The 16,028-nt window shown below is 40.8% G+C and overlaps 1 protein-coding gene across 1 annotated transcript in view; it reads left to right on the top strand.

The window, feature by feature from the left end:
• Positions 1 to 16,028, top strand: part of LOC146798112 (cytochrome P450 2G1-like) — a 1,220,160-nt gene that overhangs the window by 1,162,664 nt on the left and 41,468 nt on the right. The gene's annotated exons all lie outside the window — the stretch shown is intronic.

Below are 16,028 nucleotides of genomic sequence, written 5' to 3'. Positions count from 1 at the left end.
GAATCTCTGTATTTCCACCAGATGACTTTACATTACACACACATTATGCGGCAACAGTGTTTTGTGCAAGTGTGTTAATGCGTCTCACATGAGTGTTGCAAACAATCATGTCACTGGCCTCCTCCAGGCGACAAACTATCTTATGCTGCGTCCAGTCTATTTTATACTGTGTGTAATACAATATTTCAAATTAAATCAATAACACTTTATTCGGTTACATCAATAACCATAAAAGCACATAAAAACATAATAAAATTATTTAAAAGCGTATGATGATGTTGACAGTAAAAACGATGGACCAGATACTTAATCATTATTTAATTTCTCATATATTCACATCGTAATCTATTTCCTGCACTTAAAAATGTTTTTTAAGAAGACTGTTACAGAAGCTATTACAAATTCTGTCTCTAACTGTTGTAGGGCCATAAATGCTGTGCGACAGTGCTTCGTACCATATGTTTTTAAGACAGGAATAATCCATAATTTTCTCTGTACAGAGTAAAATTTGCAAACAAATACCACATGTATAGTCGATTGTACCGAGATATCATCTCATGGGCATTTACCTAGCTTTTTTGACCAGTCATTTATATCAGGAAAACTTAGTGATCTGTGCAAAATACCCAGGCGAAAACGCATCAATAAAAATCTGTCATAATCACATGTTATCAAACATAAGTACGGCTGTAGTTTAAAAGTTGTTAGTGTAAGATCATGTGCTTGCACCGTAATTTTATTCATTTCCACACATAATCTCTTTTCACTCAAGAAGTTTAGACAGTGATTTTTAAGGTCTTTCCTGGATATCCTGTTCATACTATGGGGATCATCATAGAATTCTCGTGGCCTAAATTATGTAAAAAGGATTTAACATGTGACAGCCATCTAACTTGTTTCATTCTGTCCAAGCCCATAGAATCCAGCGATTAAACTTCCTCTGTGGTCCATATCCTATGCCACAACAGGACCGGTTGAATTTTTATAATATCTTCTAGGTATAACAACCCTAGTTCTGTGTGGCATATGAAAGAGGAGGTACTGTTTGAGACCATCAACAAGAATCTTAAAAACATATTTTCAGCTACCTGAATAGAGCCCACATCCCCATACCCCCATATACCAGCTCCATAGGAGGCGACAGTTACTCATTTTGCTTTATAAATATTCAGTAATTCCACCGTTGGGCGTCTGCCTAATTTCCTACTAAAATTGATAGGGCAGATAAAGACCTTATATACAATAAACTCCTTATTTTAACTGCCTGTACCCAGGATCCCGTACGTTCAAATAAAATTCCAAGGTAGGAAAAAGTCTTAGTGCTTTCGATCCGATTATTATCAATAAATATAGTTCTAGACTTTGTACACCCTGACCCACAATTCATTGTAAACATTTTGATGAATTAATAGTAAGACCCCGGTCCGACATAAAATTTGTAAAACTGGTAACGACCCTTTGAGGTCCCAATGGTGTTCAAGCCATAAGAACCGCATCATCTGCGTATAATAATGCGGGAATGGGTCGTTTACGAGCTTCCGGTAGGTCCTTACATTCCTGAACTAAAACCTTATCAAGACTATTTATGTACAATGTATAAAGAAAGGGTGCAAGGATGCAGCCTTGTCTCACACCTCACCTCACTTTAAAGTGTCTAGTGCATTCCCCCCCCCGCCCCGAACCGGACCCTTGCCTATGCCCCTGAATAGAGCTGCCTTAGGAAAGAAATTAAAACCGCTTCTACACCCATCTCCTCTAAAATCATCCATAATTTATTATGCATCACACAATAAAACGCTGATGATAAGTCGACGAATGCCAAATATAAAATTCCCTTTTTTGCCTTAATATATTTATTCATTATAATATCAAGATTGAGGCCCTGCTCAATTGTACCTAACTTCTTACGAAAGCCATATTGTAAATCGCTTATCGGCCCTATCTCCTTTTTTAAAGATTGGTACCAGAATGGATTCATACCATGTAGATACAAAGCCAGAAACTTGTGTCAGCAAAGGGCCCCATAGTGCAAAATTAGCTTTGAAAATATCAACAGGAACACCATCCGGCCCAGCGGCCTTTCCGCCCAGACTTGAAGCAATTGCCAAGTTTACCTCACTAAGCTCAAAAGAGAAATGTTCCCCTTGAACCTTTGAAAGTGGTACATGCTCATCCTCATGATCTATATTAACTTGCGACCCTAAAAGCGGATTATTATACAGGGAAGTAAAATGCTCTATCCATGCATGCTCAGTAATTGCTACCTCAATAGTAGCTAAATCTTTGCCTATCAAGAAGGGGGCATTAACTGTGTTGGAGTCTCTAACAATAGATGCTTCGCGCAATGCTATCCAGGCCTCTGCTTTTATCACCTTTCTTCTATCTTTTAAGGCGCTCTTATACTCTTTCCGGGCCTCTCTGATCTTATCCTTAATTTTGTCTTCAAAATGCAAGGCGTGCTTAAGCTTCCTATAAGCTTTTGTTCGGTTGGAATCGAACCATCCATCTTTCCTTAAATTTTCTTTCTTGTTATTAATTTTAAGGGTGAGAGCCTTCTTAATATGGTTTGTAATAACATTAAAACAATCAATAATTTCCTTACATGTAGTCTTCTCATCCAGACAGGCCATGAACTTATCATTACAAATCATTATAACCTTTCTCATAAATTAATTTGGTTCTATTCTATCCCATTGTAATGCATAGCCATTTTGCCTTGACAGGGAAATTTCTCCCACTATAGGGTTGGGGCTGTTAGCCCTATTTATCTATTGACTGAATAGGCAAATACTCAAGCTCTGCGGAAAATGATCACTTAATGAGATCTTATGAGTACAAAAATCGATAATTCTTGAGCAATGTCTGTTAGATACCAGGATAAAGTCTATTGTAGAAAATGTTCCACGACCATTAAAAGTAGGACCAAAGGGAACAGGGGGAATACATAAGGTGTTGAAAAATCCTAAATCGAATTGAAACACAGTTTCATTTAAGCTGTCACCGTACCTTGTGTGCGGAAAATGGGAAAAAAACATATCCTTATCATACATAATACCACAATTCCCAGTATCTGCATGTTGACATAACACAGAATTGAAACCCCCCACCAAAGTATGAGCAAATCCTTATTTCCAGACTGATACAAATTTTGTAGATGACAACGTATGGCCTTGACAATCCCCTCAATTAAAACATGAGGAACGTTATTATAGTAGTTCACTATTATTACTGTACAGGATTTATCCACAGGTAAACTGATAATCTGATAAAAACAATCCTCAGTAATTATATTAATTCTTCCAAAATTTACTAAGTTCGAAACATTGGTACAAAGACCCCCTTTAGCTCTTCCATACATTGAAGCTACTGCAGGTGTATGTAGGGTTTAGTAACCATTTATATGGAGAGGCTCCACCGCCCATGTTTCCTGGAAACTAATAAGTTCAAATTTCTGAATGAAGTCATTCCATACTGTATTTGGCAGCTTAGATTTAAGACCGGCGACATTCCAAAACATGAAGTTACACATACCATTTCCAATGTTACCTACATATGAATCTGGGCTTTCACCTCTTCTAGGTGTCAAATAATTAACCTCTGGTATAGGAGATAATATTGCGGCAGCCTCAGTGATAGGTAAAGGGATAGTAGGTCTCTTATCATAGACAGTTGGAGTGTCAATTTTGCAAATAGTATGCACTGAATGTATGTCAGATATGTCACATTGCACTACGTTATCGTATAAACTAAATAATCCTATTCCCCTGTAGTATCATCATTCCTATGAATCCTCGATACATTTTCCCTGCTACTTATATCTAAGGTTAATATGTCAGTGGTGTTCTTGAGCGAACTGCTCCTATACTTAGGGTTTACTAAACAGATACATTCAGTCAGTCCACTTCTTCCAAATTAGGTAGTACATTGAAACGATTATGGATAGGTACGCCGTACATTAGGTTAAGAGTTACTAGAGGGACCTCCCTGTTTTGTTTAATCTGGTTAATATGGTTAAAATAACTGGGTTTATAAAAGTATCCTAATGGTACAATATTAATATGTTGTGTTAAGATCGAGCGATTTCCAGCCCTGCTCAAAATCGACTGAATTAGTTACGGAGTTTTAAAATTTAATATGACACAATCGCCAGCCATATCCTTGTGCCCCCTCCCTATACAGCTCACCCTTCTTGCCATTTTGAACTCTAAAAAGAGTCTATCAGTTAGACAAGTCCTAGTCCCGAGCCAGGATAACGATTTATTTCTCAGACTCTCACAGGTTTCAATCATCCCCTTGCGCAGTCTGGGGACATTAGCTAATACCACTGTGTAAGAGGGTTGCTGCTGGTGGTAAATCTATGTATGTTGTCTGATTTTCAAACTCGGGATCAGCCATAGATCTTGGCTCTTTCATCACTTTAGGCCCCTCCACTTGATTAGTTATAATCCCGCTCGGAGTAAATGGAGCCACTATAATAATATCATCCCTGCAGTGATTAATCTCCCGCCAGAAAGTAGACCATACGTGGCAATTCTTGCCAATGTCCCAAAACTTAAACCCTCCCAATACGAAAACAGCGAAACACTTAAAAACAAAATTTTGTACTAGCTTACCCATAATTGTGGATTCCCCTTAAGTGGGGCAAGCCAGATCCTCTCAACCCAAAGGGTAGGGTGGGTGGGCCCCAGTAAAAAGGAAATTAGTGGGGACTGCGTAATCATTAATTACAAAACCACCGAATGGGCAAGAGATTCCATCTTGAACGTGCCCATCCCCTCAGACAATGATTACAATACCACCTTGCTCCCATTGGACTACTTTTACAGAAACCTGGTGGGATTTAAGATTCCCGTGCAGAATTTTAAACACCCCAGAGCAATTAACACGCCTTATCCACTAGTACAGCAGGCATCAGCGCAATCAGTTGGGTACCCTTTGACCTTTTATGACCCAAATAACCAGTATGCTCCACAGCAACCACTGAATTTATTCAGAATGCCAAACCCTAACTACCTTAATAACCATAACGTCCCTGGGCCGGGAACTAACATTTATGGTCAATATGCAGTCCCAACATCGAATAGATTTCAGATATTCAATTCTTTAGATGAAAATGACTGACTCGGGGATACCCTTGTCGAAGAACCATCTGTAACTGAGGATCCTAGGCTGATGGCTGTTAATACAGTTGAGGAATCTTCAATAGACACCACTGTAAGAAGTTCTAATGATCCAACTGTGATAGATGCCACCATATGTACCGCTGAAAATCGCCTGGGAAACCCAATAATATCATCAGTCATAATAGTTACCAACCCATCCCAAGTAGCCTTAGAAGAGAACCTGAGGGCTATTACGTGGAATATAGCTGGGATAGCCTCTAAGGTAAACACCCCCATGTGGGCTGACTTTATTAAACAGGGTTACGATATTATCTGCCTGCAAGAGACTTGGGATAGGGCTGAAGTACACGTTGAGGGCTATACCTCCTTTAACGTGCAGGCTGTGGCATCCCAAGCTGGTCGAGCCAAGGGTGGACTTGTGACCCTGATATCCACCGCACTGACTGAGTTTTGTGTTAGTGATCATGTAGTTCTAGGTGAACATGCTTCTGTTCTGCGTATGGCCCATAGCGGATACAGAGACTTAATAATAGTGAACTTTTATAATAACATTGCGGGGCACAAACAGGGAAAGTTTATTTCTGACATAGAGCGGGCCATTGATGCGATTTTATTGAGTACACCCAAACCTGCTGCCATCATATGGGTAGGAGATTTTAACATTAAATCATGTACCTATGCACTCAAGGGGGCATGTGGCCATAGGGAGGAGTACTCGGGAAGGGAAACAACATGTGTATATAATCATTTCCCGCATAACAACTATGGTAGCGCTCTGAATAACCTATTGGCTAAATATGACCTGGACCTCCTAGAATGCAATAAGAACACAAACAATGCTAGATGTCCGACATTCCATGGGAGGAACAGCCAATCATTTATTGATCATATTATGATATCTTGCTCCGTAGCTTATATCAATGTTTGGGTGATTGAACAAACGGTCAGTGATCACAACAGTGTAACTGTTGAACTATTGGGTTGGGGAATCAAAAGGAATACCTTTGGTCAACCAATTCAGGATATTGCTGCAGAAAGACCGAATGGGATGAGGGTGAAATGGACAAAAGTTGACCCCACTAAACATGTTGCCAACGTGATCATAAATTGTTGTGGAGAGGTCGAGTATTGCTTATCGCCGGAACCATGCCCACGAATCCTGTTATCCAAATTCCTAACTATTACAAAAACCATTGAGACATCACTGACATATAAACCTCGGAAATCAAGGAAAGTCAAGGCGGTGTGGTTTGATGACCATTGTGCTCAGTCATTAAAAAGGTTAAAAATTTCACTTGATGCCACACCAAGAGACGTTTGTAAGATCAGGGAAGAGCGCCATAATTACAAAATTGCACTCTCCACCAGGAAGAAGGAATTGCAGGACGAGGCATGGGAAAAATTAGATCTGGCTGCAGATACCAAAGATCATAAACTTTTTGGGGACATTGTAAATAGTCCGTTCTTGAAGAACGACAACATCCCTGAACTAACCTCGCATGTTAGTTGCCAGGCCTGGATAGCACATTTCACTGGGATTTTTAATTCTGATTTTATCTCTGATTTTACTTCTGTTTTTAATTCTAATGTTTTAACTGATACACCAATCTGTTTTAAATGGGAGAAATTACTGTTTTCGGTGACATTAAGTGAGGTGATTGAGGCAATTGAAAAGAGTAAGGGGGGGAAAGCCCCGGGTCCGGATGGGGTCCCCGTGGACTTTTTCAAATCTGAGATTGTTCTATGGGCCCCCATTTTAACCCGTTATTTTAATGCTGCAATCGAGGATAAGTTACCAACCTCATGGGGTAAATCCATTTTAGCGCCACTCTTTAAAAAGGGTTCTAGGGCCGAAGCACGAAACTATCGCCCAATTTCACTTTTAGACTCGTCGTTAAAGATTTTGAGTCGTATACTTCTGGTGAGATTAGAGTCCTGGGCCGAAGACAATAATGTTCTTTCGCCTATTCAGTTTGGGTTTCGAAGGGGTCTAGGAACCATGGAGCAGTGCGTGAACCTTGAACTTATTATCGGCAAGTACACTAAAGCCAAGGAGGGGAATTTGTTTATGTGCTTTGCCGATCTAAGTTCCGCATTTGATCTAGTGGAACACGCACTGCTCTGGCCAGTACTACTTGCCATGGGCGCACCACCTGAAATCATCCACCTCTTGGCTAGAATGTATAGTAGTCTTTCAAGTAAGGTTAGATTCGGAACAGACGGTGAATGCACCCCCCTTTTTAAAATTGGTAGAGGGATCCGACAAGGGTGCGTGCTTGCCCCCCTTTTATTCTCCCTTTTTATAAATCAGGTTGATCAATTTTTACAAGAATCTTATGCTGATGCCCCCATCATCAATGGAAAGCAAATACCCGTCCTTTTATACGCGGACGATGCGGTCCTGATTTCCAGGACCGCGAATGGGCTGCAAAAGTTAATTGAGAAGTTTCAAATTTTTATTCAGGGCAGAAAGCTTAAAATTAACAAGGGTAAGACTATGACCATGACTTGTGGCAAAAAAATAAAGAAAAACAAGTCATTCTTTTTAGATGGGGATAAACTTGAGGCTGTCCAACATTTTTGCTACTTAGGTATTACCTTTTCAGGAGATGGGAGATGGGTAAACGAGCAATCCTGTGTTGGTCTGAAGATGACCAGAAATACAAATTGCATCTTCAGATTCGCCTCTAAACTGGGGGGTCGTAGAATCCGAGAGATGATTTCCATCTATAACTCAAGGTGCATGTCCTCTGCCCTGTATGGAGCAGGGATATGGGGATATAATCCTCAGATTGCCCTGTCCATCCAGCAAGAGGAAAATAAGTACCTGAAATGACTATTATGCCTCCCCGTTTCTGCCTCAAACGAGATTACCCACAGAGAGCTAGGCATAAATTATGTCACAGACCTGATTGCATTGCGTCCCCTGTCCCTATGGCGGTCCATATGGGCCAAAGAAGAAACCAGGTTTATCCAGGAAGTAATTTTGGACTGTATCAAACTTGATCGACATTCGAAAATCCCCTGGCTAAAACACATTCACTCCTGGTATAAGACTCTCTTTGGTCAGGATATTTTTAAAGATATTTTAACAGAATCGGTTTTAACAAAGCGTGACCTCAAAACCACCTATTTGGATCATGCAAAAGGGACCAGAATGAAGGAGTATGCAATGCAAAGTACGTTCAAATTATACTTGGAGTACAACCTTAGCACAAGACTCCCATCCTATCTTACATTCGTTAGCATTAATTCTCATCGCTTTGTTCTAGCACGCCTGAGGCTGGGAATAGTCCACCATTTGGTGGCTTTCCCTACCGTAAAAAAACCCGGGTTATGTCTGTGCCCATGCGATGGGAAATCTAAACAGAGCATCTGCCACTTTTTACTTTTTTGTAATTTTTATACTGGTTTTAGAAAGTTTTATTTGAAGCAACTATTTTTAGAACATAATATGTACAATACAAGAGCCGCAATACAATTGTTGTTTGATTTGGCTTCCCCGAATGTGTGCTATCGTGTGGCCACCTACATTCTAAAATGTATTTGGCACAGGAAATCAATAATTATATGATTTCTTCCCTTCGTTATCCCCGTTCACCCGTTGGCCGTTACATTCTATGACTATTCGTGATTTACTGTTGAGTTATATTGTTTGTATGTGTATTTATTTTTGCACTGGCGTTTGCACAAACCCTTATCACAAACAAATTGCTGCTAAAATGTCTAAAGTGAACTAACTTCCTCCTCAACAATTACTGCTAAAATGTATACAGTGACCAAATTTAACTCTGTACCCAAAAGTGATATACCTTATTGATGTAACAATATCGGCATGGATAGTGATGTAATTTTAAACGTTTCATTATTTAACTTACATAAATATGATTTCTAACTGTATTGATGTATGTTGCTATATGATTGTATTTGTACAAACCGAATAAAGCATTTTTACTTACTTGCATTCAGGTAACATCTTTCTAGAATCAACATTGATTTACATGTGATCTGTTTGGTTTGTTATGTTATTTTCCAGAAACATATCGTGCTCGATTTCTCAAGAATATTTGTTTGTCATTTTCATTTTTTCAAGTACTGTGGTTCTCTTTCACCTCTGAAAAACACTTGACTTTGTTTAGAACATCCAATACTATGTTAGCTTACTTAAATACTTTGTGTCACAAAATGTCTCAACTTAAAAGTCATTGTAGGTAATATCTATCATGTATGCCCTGCCCTCTGCAGCCCTAGTTGCATCTTGTCAGATTGTGTTTGGTATCCTTCTGAAGTGATGACAGACAATTGATGAAGAAAGATCCTTTATTGCTGAGGAGCAACCCCCGGTACATCCACCTTCATCAAAACTCAGTACTGGTCTCCACGCAGTGGAACCTTACACACACTCAACCCATAACATTCTCACCCACGAGCTTGCACAGCAACCATAGCCACGCGGATGCACGACCATTGGTTACCTAGCAACACAACACTTCCCCCTTCCTTATACAACACAATAATACCTAATATGTACAACACAACATATTAACATCATGAATTCCTCACTCACTGTTAACCACATAATCCTTAAGCCAGATCGGAACTTTCTTTGAACGTGGAACTCTCTGATTATTAACAGGAGGCTCAGCCGGCCTGCTCTCCCCAGAACTGGGACCTGGCTCCCCCGGAACACCGGAGACCTGCCAGGGGTATACACCATTTTATACGTAAAATTCTGCATGCGCATCGAAATCCTAGACAATATAGACGATATATTAGGTGAACCCTCAGATGATAAAATTTTAAATAATGGTTTGTGGTCAGACCTAAGAGTGCACACTTTTCCCCAAATGAATGATTTAAAATGATCTAGGCCCCAAGCACAAGCCAATGCCTCCCTCTCAATTATTGGGTACTTTTCTTCACATGGGGAAAGGGATCTAGACGCGAATGCAATGATATTCTCCTTGCCATTGCCAGCACACTGGGATAATACTGCACCCAAACCTTTATTGCTTGCGTCAGTAGTTACAAAACTCTCCGCCGAGGGATCAAAACTACTGAGGCAGGACGCATTTGCAATTGAAGTTTTAATATCCTGAAAATCCTTATCACATCCCGCAGACCAAGTGAAGTTCACATTCTTCTTCAGCAGTTGCCGAATATTAAAACACTTGTCAGCAAAGTTTGGAACATTTTTTGCGCAAAATTCCGCCATGCCTAAAAAAGGTCTAATATCGTCTTTACTGCAAGGGGTTGCTGCCTCTACGATAGCCGACACTAGGGATGCCTTTGGCCTAACACCGTTACAATCAATAACGTGAACCAAATACGTTACACTCTCACAGGCAAATTTACACTTACTAAATTCGATGGTGAGGCCCTTATCTTCCAAAATTTTTAGCACCTTCATGAGCCTAGCATCATGTTCCTCTTTAGTTTCCCTATAAATCAGGATATCGTCCTGGAAAAAAGTTACCCCAAATTCCTTGTTAAACAAATGGAACATTAACCTTAGGAAAACTGCACCAGCTGACGCCAGACCAAACGGCATGTGGGTAAACTGAAAACATCCAAAAGGGGTTATAAAGGATGTGAGGTGTTTTGAATCCTGAGATAGGGAAATTTGGTGGTAGGCAGCTGATAGGTCCACCGTTGAAAACCATTTCGCACCCTTAAGACAACTCACCATTTCATTAATCTTAGGTAATGGGAACCTATCAATAACTATGTTATTGTTAAGATGGCGAAGGTCCACACAGAGCCGAATTTTTCCGTTAGCACGTTTAACAATCACAACAGGAGAAATCCATTCTGATGCCTCTATTGGTTCAATAACCCCTGCCGCTACCAGTTTCTCCAATTCCATGGACACTTCATCTTTAACCAATAAGGGAACATTGAGACAACGGTGAACCTTAGGGATTGCATCGTCTTTCAAGTGGATACAATGTTCGAATCCAAGTAATTTACCTAATTTCCCGCTGAAAACAGACGGGAACTGTTTGATCATTTTTTCACCTAATGCAGACCCCTCATCCAGAATTAACACTTGTTCCTTGCTGTTGGGGTCAAGAATAATGTGCAAAAGTTTCTGATCCAACCATCCCAAAACCGGAGGACCATTTTTGGCTACATACAATTTAGCACGACAAGATCTATTCTTAAATTCAAAAACAAACCACCTGAAACCAATCAGGTCAATTTTTTCCCCACCATAACCCTCCGGGTGGATGTCTGGCTCATATAGTTGTTCCCCAACCATGTTAATGAATTTACTCTTCCATAACTTTTCCTCGATTATAGTGTAGGGTGACCCCGAATCCGCTATGATATCAATTTTCACTCCTCCTATTGTCATATTACAAACCGGCTTGTTGGTACAAGCGATGTCATTAATATTTAACATCAAATTGCTCCTAAAGCAGTTATTCAACTCAGCATTCACAATCATGTCACCAGTCTCAGGGCTTGGTTCATCCGGATTATCACCCTCTGTAACACATCTTACTTTATAATTCCTTCTTTTACATACTTTTGCAAAATGACCCATCAACCCGCAACTAGTACATTTTTGCTTAATAGCAGGACAATTTTTACTCTGGGCCAAGTGGTCCAAACTTCCACATCTATAGCATTTAGCACGCTCTTTAACAGCAGGTCTATCTTTAAATTTATGTTGACTCTTGTTAAAATCATTAGAATTATGGATAATTGTTTTGCCCACTAACGCAACATTTTGGGTATCTTTTTTCAAAGCTACAGCACAGCGGCCCGAAATTTCCGCTTTCCTTACAATAGCTAATATGTCATCTAGAGGGGCATCACCATTCAACCATAATCTATCCTGGATTGCAGCATTGGCAGTATGCATAACGACCTGGTCTCTAATAAAATCGTCGTGCAAAGTTCCAAATTTGCAATCAAGAGCCAACCTTTTAAGATCAGACACATAGTTATCAATGGTTTCCGAACTTGACTGTTTCCTCTGGAAAAATTGGTATCTGGTAACTCCTATACATACTTTAGGTTTAAAATAATTGTCTAGCTGTAATAAGGCAATTTCAAAAACATTAAAATCCCCCGAAGTAATGCTGCTAGTTAACTGATGAAAGGTCTTGATACCCATAGCCCCCAAAGCATGCAAAAGCAGTCTTTTCTTCTGTTCTGCTGACATCTTCTTTGCCTCAGCCACTGCCTCAATATAATTAACAAAATACACCTTCCATTCAGCCCACTTGAGGGAAGGCTCAGTTCCTGTGGCCCAAAATGGTTGAGGAGAAGAAATGCTAAAATTAGCGTTATTTGGCTGCGCTGCGCTTGCTCCCTCTGTAGACATGGTGGAAAAACCTTAATGAAATCCAATATTTGATAGTAACAGTCACAGTCCGAAACACTCTCAGGAACCAAAAATAATAAGCTTTAAAAGGAAAATACCTTCAAAAAGGTACAAACTGCGCTGAAAACGATCCCTTTATTATGAAAGGTGATGAAAAACGATGCAATCTTCTTTCGATTCCTTCTGGCGTACAATTCTGTTGCTTTTCCGGCACCGGACTCCGGTAACCTAGCAACCACAAACACCAAGATGGCCGAAAGGGAGGGCACGCAACGTGATGACACTGCCGTGAGTAAGATGACACTCGATTTGACGAGCTAAGCGTCCTTGTGATGACGCACCTCCGCGATCACCCAATCAAGAGAATAGAACGACGAGGACGTCAGCATCCACAATGGCACCAGCTCTTGACGAGATATGCGTCCCTGTGATGACGCACTCACGCGATTACACCATTAGGATAGTAGAACGAAGCGGGAGTCAGCATCGGCCGGAGATCTGAGATCGCGCCCGTTTCCAAGGTTACCAGCCTCCTCGAAAGATGCGCCCTCTCAACGGCCCCACAGGTATGCGATACAGAATGTGAACAGCACCAAAAGTTTCTTGTAGACCGCTGGTAGCTCGCAGGATCCCAAGGACAATTGGTCTGTCACTCCCAAAGTTACACGACAGCTTAAGCTTGAAATCTCCCGATTTTGCTCAAAGGCAGAGAAATCTCCAAAAACGATCCAAATCCTCCTTCACGCATGGGCTCGATGCTCCTCAGCACCTCAGTCGCCAATTGAAGTGATGACAGACAATTGATGAAGAAAGATCCTTTATTGCTGAGGAGCAACCCCCGGTACATCCACCTTCATCAAAACTCAGTACTGGTCTCCATGCAGTGGAACCTTACACACACTCAACCCATAACATTCTCACCCACGAGCTTGCACAGCAACCATAGCCACGCGGATGCGCGACCATTGGTTACCTAGCAACACAACACCTTCATAGCCAACTTCCCCATCCTCATGTTCAAGTTGAAGGCGCATTCCTATTGCCATGTTGTGCAACATTGCACAAGAGGTATTACTTTATAGCAGATTTTTGGGTTGTACTATGATGATCCTTTTGGACCTTATGACAGATCTGATGTGTATGTACGCTGCTGTATGTCGCTTGAAATTTGTGGATTAACTAAGGCAGGAGGTCATATTCCATAGGAGAATTGCATATGCACTGTCGCCTGTAGGAAAGGATATGTATCCATTCGAGTGGTGTTAGATATGCTGTAGAGTTTGTGTGCGTAAGGATGTTATGACAATGTACCAGGCAGATACGCATTTACAAGCTCTCCCCTTGGCCGCTGGTCATAAAGGACTTAATGGCGAAAGACGAAGGATACCATACTCCATGAACATGTTGCCTCTAAATCAATAATAATGCAAGTGACACTGGTAAGCACCTCGATATTAAGTTACTGATGGTTTTTCAATTTCTGTACAGATACTCAGTGTGTGAGTGAAACCATATTAAGATGTGAGTTCCATCATCATATCCAATTACATGCGGAAACTGAGCAAAGATTTTAAAGTCAAACCTACCAGTAAGGTCAGCTAGGGATGTATTGTAAATGAAGTTTGGACACTATTGCATTTACAAAGCTGTTAAAAAACATTCAAAGGGCACTTTGTAATATTCCTCCTGGACATGTTACTATCTCCTGGTAGCACCCTGAGGCAGAAAGTTGGAGGGAACAAAGCAGGAGTATATGAGCAGGCATTGCATGGCTTTGTTGAGTTTGCCTTCCAAGGATGAGCTCAAGTCTATATATTAAATCTGTAATAACTAGCCTATTTAATTCATATTTGGTGTAAACGTCCTCCTCTATCCAGTGCTTAATTCAAGCCGGTGGTTTCCGGTGCTCGGCACCGGTGCATATTTGTCAGCCCCGGCACTTATGGCAGGTCGCCACATGGTGGCCGTGTTTGTCTTATTTAGAAATGAGCACAGAAACAGTTGTTTATGAATTCAGTATACTTTAAAATGACTAATACATGACTGAGCAACTCTTATAGTTTTGGGGACCTGGAATAGTTTGAATTGTCACACTTTAAGCTATGTGATAGTAGTTATGCTAGTACTGTCATTGGTAGCTATTCTTAAAGTATAAAATGTTTTTTTGTCCCCCTTCTAAAAATAGTGCTTGCTATCACCTTCTTCCAAGTGATGGCATTGATGGTTTGGTGCATGTGCAATTTTTGTGTTTTGTGTCAATTGCATTTTGTGAATGTTTCATACAATGCAATAGCAATTCAGTAATATGGAATCACAAATTAGGCATCAGAAAAACAAGTAAAAAATTACTAGGGGCATTTTTATGACTTAGGCAGTCCTCGGCTGGGACCACCATCTCCGATGTCCCAGGAAGACCGTCAAGACCGTGGTTAGTCCACCCGCCGGATTATGAGTATAATTCATGGCAGGCGTTTCTGTGGCAGTGGTCGTTTAGGCTCACAGGACAGCCTTAACAGCAGACCGCTGCCGTGAGAGTGCCTGCTGCACGTTCCTGCACGGTGTGAATTGCACCATGTCGTGCATGCCACACATTGCAGGAATGAGGGTGCATTTCAAGGGGGCACATCATGTGCTGTCCTGCATGCACCCTCCAGGCCCACAATAGGCTGGGGGCTCTGTTAGAACTCCCTTTCCTGCTTTGCCACAACGCTTTTCAAGGAGGACTCACCGCAATGGAAAGGACAGTGGATTTCCAGGTTGTAGTATGCTTGGTTGCCAGCATATTGATGGTGGTTGCATACCGGTAACGCAGCGGGATTCTTGATCCTTGATCCCGGCAGAGCCGGGGGTCTCTTGGCGCTCTGACCCCCATACTTGCAATTCATTGTGCAGAGCTGTAGTGGTGGCGGTAGATGGACCGCCATTGCGAGTACGGCGGTCCAAGGACCACTGGAATTGTAATGAGGCCCTTAAATATTCACACCAGTGTGGAATTTAACAAAATAATTTGCTTATGTGCTTTTGTACATTAGAAACGTCTCTATTAGCTGTCGCAAATTGGTTTGCGACTGATTAGTGAAGAGTTAACCTCTAATACCGCAGACCCCTAGGGCCCGGTTCACAGAACTAACTTAAGACAAAATCCTAAACTTACTACTTTTGGTATTCACAGAAGGCATTTAGTGGTACTAAAGTTAGGATTTTATCTTAAGTCTGTCTTAAGTCTGTCTTAAGTCTGTCTTAAGTTTGTCTTAAGTTTGTCTTAAGTCTGTCTTAAGTCTGTCTTAAGTCTGTCTTAAATCTGTCTTAAGTCTGTCCTAAGTTTGTCTCAAGTCTGTCTTAAGTCTGTCCTACTACTTTTGCTATTCACAGAAGGCATTTAGTAGTAGTAAAGTTAGGATTTTGTCTTAAGTTTGACTTAAGTTTGACTTAAGACAGACTTAAGACAAAATCCTAACTTTACTACTACTAAATGCCTTCTGTGAATACCAAAAGTAGTAAGTTTAGGATTTTGTCTTAAGTTAGTTCTGTGAATCGGGCCCCTAGGTTTTTTATTTACTTGCAAGCCT

The sequence above is a fragment of the Triturus cristatus genome, chromosome 9 (assembly GCF_964204655.1).
Source record: "Triturus cristatus chromosome 9, aTriCri1.1, whole genome shotgun sequence".
In the NCBI taxonomy this organism is placed as follows: domain Eukaryota; kingdom Metazoa; phylum Chordata; class Amphibia; order Caudata; family Salamandridae; genus Triturus; species Triturus cristatus.
Note: the sequence above shows the minus strand (reverse complement) of the source record. Positions and strands in the feature narration are given on the sequence as shown.